Here is a 7,506-nt window from a genome sequence, read left to right as displayed (position 1 = left end):
ATGATATTTAGTCATAGAATCAGACAGCATGTATCTCCATGGCCTAAGTTTGAATATAAAATGATATTAAAAACCTCCATGTTAGCACCTGGTTTGAGCAGGTAAAGACACGCCACTCATGAGCGATCCATCGTTTTATGGTCTGGCATGATTGTTTTGTTTTCTTGTCCTGACGACATTAATGATTAATAGTCCGAATCCAGATGTATCCAGTCACATCGCTTCATGACAGTTTGGGGTTTCCCTGTCATGATGACTCATGAGCATTATTTCCAACAGCCATGTTATTCGTGTAAGTCATGTTATTGCATATCTCTCTAATAACCCTGATGCTCTCCTTTTTTTAATACGTGTTTAGATATTGACCCACGTGTTTGGAATAGGGTTCTGTTTAAACACAAGGTGGCGCTGTCTCAGAGTCTTTATGCTTAGCATGGAACCCAGAATCTAAACATTTTCCCAGCTCAGGAGACTTAATGGATCCTATAGCATATCTTTAAAAGACTATACGGTAACACTTTACAATAAGGTTCATTAGTTAACAACATTAGTAAACATAAACTAAGAATGAACAATACTTCTACAGCATTTATTAATCTTAATGTTAATTTCAGCATTTACTAATGCAATATTAAAATCAAGTTGTGTTTGTTAACATTAGAACATGACTAAACAATAAACAACTGTATTTTCATTAACTAACATTAACAAAGATTAATAAATAGTGTAATTGTCACGAATCCTGGCCATGCACTTCCACTCATTCACCACCAGAGGTCACCCGTTCACCACATGGACTTTTCACACTACACAACACATTGGACTCCATTTCCCACTATGCATTGCACAGATCAGCTGTCACCATTCACTCATCACACACACCTGATCACCATTTCACAATCACCATCACTCTATTTAAGCCTGGGATTGCTCTTGCTCAGGGCCGAGTATTGTTAGCCCGTCTACCTTACGAAGCGTTTTCTAGTCCTAGTTTTCCGAGTCTTGCCTTGTTTATCTTGCCGTGTCTGACCCTGCCCGTGTTTATTGGATTATCTCTCTGCCTTGCCCTGTCTGGATATTGTACGCCGATCGTCGACCCTCGCTTGTTCCACGGATTGCTCTGTCTTGCCTCTGCCATACCTGTTTGCTGTCTCCTGACCCTGCCTGTCTTGACCATGTTTTATAATAAAGCCTTGCGAATGGATCCGCACGTCTCACGTCTCGTCAACCCCGTAACAGAATACTCGGCCACACAAGGATCCAGCGGCTTTTCAAGAGGACATTGGCCAGGTATGGACTGTGCACGACTGTTATTAACCCTCGAGCAGGGCTCGCGACCGCTCGAGGATTATATTCAGGAGTACTTAGACCTCGCCTATTTTTCTGATCTGCCGGACTATGCACTTATAGATTTTTTTTGTGAGGGCATTAATCAGCCGCTCAAGTCTCAGTTAATCCGCGAGGGTCCCCGTTCATCTCTCAGTAAATTTATGGACTATGCTTTGCTGTGTGTGGGCTCTCCGTTCACTGTGGGTGTCGCGGAGGAACGCGGCACCGCACTCACTCACAAAATGGCGGCAGCAACAGCACCCCTTCACGTCATGCCTGTCAAGCCAGAGTCTGCTCACGTCGTCGCTGTCAAGCCAGAGTCTGCTCACGTCGTCGCTGTCAAGCCAGAGTCTGCTCACGTCGTCGCTGTCAAGCCAGAGTCTGCTCACGTCGTCGCTGTCAAGCCAGAGTCTGCTCACGTCGTCGCTGTCAAGCCAGAGTCTGCTCACGTCGTCGCTGTCAAGCCAGAGTCTGCTCACGTCGTCGCTGTCAAGCCAGAGTCTGCTCACGTCGTCGCTGTCAAGCCAGAGTCTGCTCACGTCGTCGCTGTCAAGCCAGAGTCTGCTCACGTCTCCTCTGTCAAGCCAGAGTCACACCACGTCACAGTGCTCCAGCCAGAGTCTGTCACACCCAAGGATTTAAGGTCAGTCCTTCAAGTTCCCTGTCTGATATCCAGTGTGATGGACCCACCACTGATGTCAGTGCGAGTAGCTGGCATTCCCAGGGCCTCAACCCTGGCTGTTACAGAGACTGTTCCCCTGACCTCAGTGCTTCCCATTATGGCGGTTGCCATTTTGAGTGTATGGGCTGCACACTGTGCTCCTGAGGCCTCTCCTGTCCACGAGTCTGCTCCAGTGCCTCCAGAGGTGGCGGCTTCCGCTGCAGAACCTCCCGAAGTGGTGGCACCTCTTCCTGAACTCACGGTCTGCCCTGTCACGGCCACGGAGGCTGTTCCTGAACTCCCTGTCTGCCCTGTCACGGCCATGGAGGCCGTTCCTGAGCTCACGCCCTGTCCTGTCACGGCCAAAGAGGCCGTCTGTGAGCTCTCGCCCTGTTCTGTCACGGCTAAAGAGGCCGTCTGTGAGCTCTCGCCCTGTCCTGTCACGGCTAAAGAGGCCGTCTGTGAACCTTCGCCCTGTCCTGTCACGGCTAAAGAGGCCGTCTGTGAACCCTCGCCATGTCCTGCCATGCCCCCTGAGATCATGAATGCTCTCCCTGTATTGTCTGTCTCTGCTCTCCCTGTGTTGTCTTTCTCCGTTTACCCCAGATCTCAGACTCTGCCATGGTTTCCTGCCCAGTCTGCTTCCTGGCGAGGGTCTTCTGCTCAGGTCTGGTGGTCCTCTGCCCCGCCATGGTGGTCTTCTGCTCGGGTCTGGTGGTCGTCTGCTCCACCGTGGTGGTCTTCTACTCCGGTCTGGTGGGGTCCTGGTCCGTCTACTCCGCCCTGGTGGGCTCTAGCTCGGGTCTGGTGGTCGTCTGCCCCACCGTGGTGGTCTTCTGCTCGGGTCTGGTGGTCATCTGCTCCGCCGTGGTGGTCCTCTGCTCTGGTCTGGTGGTCGTCTGCCCCGCCGTGGTGGTCTTCTGCTCGGGTCTGGTGGTCGTCTGCTCCGCCCTGGTGGGCTCCGGTCCTGTCTGCTCCGCCCTGGTGGGCCTCTGCGCTGTCGGTCCTGACCTGGCCTCTGGCTCCGCCCTGGTTTCCTGCTCTGCCGGTTCTTCCTCAGGGACCTGGCCCTCCGTCCCTCCCCCTGCTCCGCCTCCGCGCCACCGCCCTCCTGGATTGTTTAGGAGCGTCTGGAAGCCGCTCCTTGGGGGGGGGCTATGTCACGAATCCTGGCCATGCACTTCCACTCATTCACCACCAGAGGTCACCCGTTAACCACATGGACTTTTCACACTACACAACACATTGGACTCCATTTCCCACTATGCATTGCACAGATCAGCTGTCACCATTCACTCATCACACACACCTGATCACCATTTCACAATCACCATCACTCTATTTAAGCCTGGGATTGCTCTTGCTCAGGGCCGAGTATTGTTAGCCCGTCTACCTTACGAAGCGTTTTCTAGTCCTAGTTTTCCGAGTCTTGCCTTTTTCATCTTGCCGTGTCTGACCCTGCCCGTGTTTATTGGATTATCTCTCTGCCTTGCCCTGTCTGGATATTGTACGCCGATCGTCGACCCTCGCTTGTTCCACGGATTGCTCTGTCTTGCCTCTGCCATACCTGTTTGCTGTCTCCTGACCCTGCCTGTCTTGACCATGTTTTATAATAAAGCCTTGCGAATGGATCCGCACGTCTCACGTCTCGTCAACCCCGTAACAGTAATATATGTATTGTTCATTGTTTGTTCATGTTAGTTAACACATTAACTAATGTTAACAAATGGCACCTTATTGTGAAGTGTATACTTAAAAAAATATATATACTTTATATACGTTATGTTTCTGAGCACTTAATTGCATGATAATTGCAATTAAATGAAAATGTAATACAGTTTAAATGTATATTAAATGCAATTAGCTGAACTTTCGAGTGCTTGTTTGACCTGGTTAAGTAGGACTTGAGTACATCTTTATATTTAATTTAAATTCTGTTGTCTTTGAAATAAGGTTAAAGTGTACTGCTGATACTGACAATCATTTATTCTTGTAACTAAAATATACTTAAATGTCATTTCCATCTAAACTAATTCTTGACGTATAGTACGAATATATCCCCATAAAATTAATGTGGCTGACATCATTCATTCATTTAGTCTCAGAAGGATCTGATGCAAAATATTTGCATGGTAACACTTACAGTATATACAGTATCCACTAGTTTTTTTTTTTTGATTGTTTAGTTTTTTCCCTCAATGAACTCCTAATTTGCTGCTTATTGATAGTAAGTTAGTTGGGTACTTGGGGTTAAGGGAACTAGAATATGGTCATGTGTTAATATGTGCTTTGTAAGTAGAAATAAACAGCTAATATATGCTAGTAATATGCGTGTGTTCTCTATCTAAAGTGTTACCGTTTCTGTTTATTTAGAAATTTCCGACTTCTTCTCTTTTGAAGAAGATCTCTTTAGAAATTCTAAAGAAGGCATTCGAGATTCCTAAAGTAAACTCTTTTGAATCTCACTGTTGACAGAAGAAACAATTGAGAAATTAAAGAGATGTAATTTGTGGCTTTTCGAGAATGCGCAAGTGCGTATGTTTAAATCCTTAAAGGTTATTATGAGCTTATTGGGGCGTTCATAACATCTGATATGCCTTTATAGCAATATTTATACAGCGAGTAGATGAATCATGAAAAAAGGGCTGAAGCAAGACCTTTTACGCAACACAACAAACCAGCGCATTGTAGTGTCTCGGATGATTTCAGACTAAATGTTTGTTTACATTTGTGCGCATGACTCCATCTGTTTTGTCTGTGGTGGAAATTTTTATGAGCTCTGCCACCATATTGTGACATTTTAATATTCGGATGGACTATTCCTAACATCAGTGTCAAAAGGTTGATTACAAAACAAAAGACGCCGCGTCACGGAGGAATGAAGATGGATATTTATTTCTCCTTAAGTGGGCATAACTCGCATTCAGACAGTCGTGGGGTGGATTTTACTGAGTCACAGCGATTACGCGCACCGGGTCTGACAGAGGAACACTCCCAAAACAGATCATCTGCGCCCCACCCCACAAACCTACAAATACCCGTCTGTGTTGCTAAATATAGCCGTGATCAATGTCAACCTCACTTTATGTCTGACTTATGAACTCAACTCAGACATGAGGATGATTATCTCATCCTCTCCTCGCATATTCGCAGCCCCAGGGCACGTGTTTATACGGCAGACAGGATGTATAAGCGGCACGTATGGCTTTTTAATCGCCATTTCACACTCAATCTTGAAATATTTCCAGTTCAGCGTCCACTATCTTTTCATTCTCATGCTTGACTGATAAATTAGTTTTGATCCATCTAGAACGACACTGTCCACATCACGGTACAAATGTAAACTGAGCTGGGACACTAGAGAAGGTAAATATTCATATAGTTGCCATCGCTTCAGTAATAACAACAGGCTGGAACCTGCAAGAACATCTGCCAAGTGAAGCCTTAATAAATGGCATTGAAGAAATGGTTTGTAAGCTTAACAGGTGAGAATGTTTCATGTGTTGCCAATTGAACAGAATTAGTATCAGTGATTAATAGAACGCAGCATTGATTCCATCAACTCCTGACACGGATGCCTGTACGTGAGTCAAATCTGGAATATGTGATGAATTGCATGTCTTTTATCCCTATTTTATTGAATGAATAAAGCAAAGCTTGATTTGAATGTTTGATTTTGCTTGTCAGATGGATACGGTTGCCACAATAATACCATTTCTATACAAACCAGTCCTTGTATACTTTACAAAAACAATAGTAATGTTTAATCTTATAATGAAGGAAGTATTTTTAATGCATGTGTTGTTTTCTACACTAAAGGCCTTCATTGAAGCCACCAAGGTAAGATCACATGAAAACTACCCACTTTATATGACTAACCCCATGGAGCGCTGCAGGCATGAGGTGTTTTTGTAGGCCAAAACCTGAAACAAGTTTCACATTGTCCCATAGTCAAGGAGTTGTCTTGATAAAGGCCGTTGTTAAGTGGCTCAATGGGACTATAGAGGTTGTGTTAACATTAAATGTTGTCACATCGAACAGGTAAATTCATCTACTAATGTTTTGTAGTGAATTATTTGCTGTGGTACACCTGGTCAGAATGCAACAAAGATGCTTTTTGCGTTCATTGAAGATTTATTTCCATTAAAATATGCAAGTATGTGTGTGTGGTTCTATAAGACAAATAGAAAACAATAATGTCAGTATTTAAAGGGATCGTTCACCCAAACATTGAAATAATTCTATCATCAACTACCCTCATGTGGTTCCAAACCCGTAAGACCTTTGTTCATCTTCGGAACACAAATTAAGATATTTTTGATGAAATCCAAGAGCTCTCTGACCCTGCATAGACAGCAAGAGAAGTACCACGGTCAAGGCACTGAAACGTAATACGGACCAGTGTTAATTTCGTCAACGAAGACGACGACGAAAAATATTCGTTAACAAACCTTTTTTCTGTGACTAAGATGAGACGTTGACGAGCTAAAACTAATATCTGATGAAAAAAACTTTAACGAAATGTATGCCGCGTCTTCGTAAACAAGACGAGACTGGACTAGAATTTTATTTGAGGACTATCGGACATTCAAAATACATCCTATAGGCTAAGTTAATCACTAATAACTAATAATTAAGTTAAAATAAACCTACTGTATCTGAAAAATGAGTTTAATTTGTAGCTCTATCAAAAATGAACATTTATTCCAGTTTTTCCAAATTCAATCCTTGATTCAAATTTCTCATAAGCTTAATTTATTTGGTCTAAAGAGAGAGGAATTAATGACTATTTTTGTTTGAAAACTACATATAAAATAGCTACAACAATAAATATTGGTAACTGCAGTTTGACTAAAAGTTGACAAAAATGCCATGACTTTTCGTCGACTAAAACTATGAAATACTAAATGTGACTAAGACTATTAAGCATTTTCGATTTCGACTAAATCAAAAATGCCTGCCAAAATTAACACTGGTACGGCCATCGTTAAAATGGTCCATGTGACATCAGTGGTTCAACCGTAGTTTTACAAAGCTACGAGAATACTTTTTGTGCACAAAGAAAACAAAAATAACATCTTTTTTCAACGATTCTTCTCCGCGTAAAACAAGGTGCAGCGCATGCGTGTTCTACATTAGCAGCACCATGCGCATATTGTTTAGGTGCAGGAAAAGCACGCACATGCATCCTGATCCTCTCCAAAATGGCGCTAGGGTTGAATGGTTGAATAAAGTCATTATTTTTGGTTGCGCTCAAAAAGTATTCTCGTAGCTTTGTAAAATTGCGGTTGAACCACCGATGTCACATTTATTATTTTAAGGATGTTCTTACTACGTTTCTGTGCTTTGATCGAGGTAGTACCCTTGCTGTCCAGGGTCAGAGAGCTCTCGGATTAGGATGAGGTCTTACGGGTTTGGAATGACATGAGGGTGAGTAATTAATGACAGAATTTTCATTTTTGGATGAACTAACCCTTAAAACGTCTGACAATTCCATGTGTCACACTTCATTAGTG

This window comes from Barbus barbus, assembly GCF_936440315.1.
Source record: "Barbus barbus genome assembly, chromosome: 44".
Lineage (NCBI taxonomy): Eukaryota > Metazoa > Chordata > Actinopteri > Cypriniformes > Cyprinidae > Barbus > Barbus barbus.
This window is presented reverse-complemented; position numbering follows the sequence as displayed.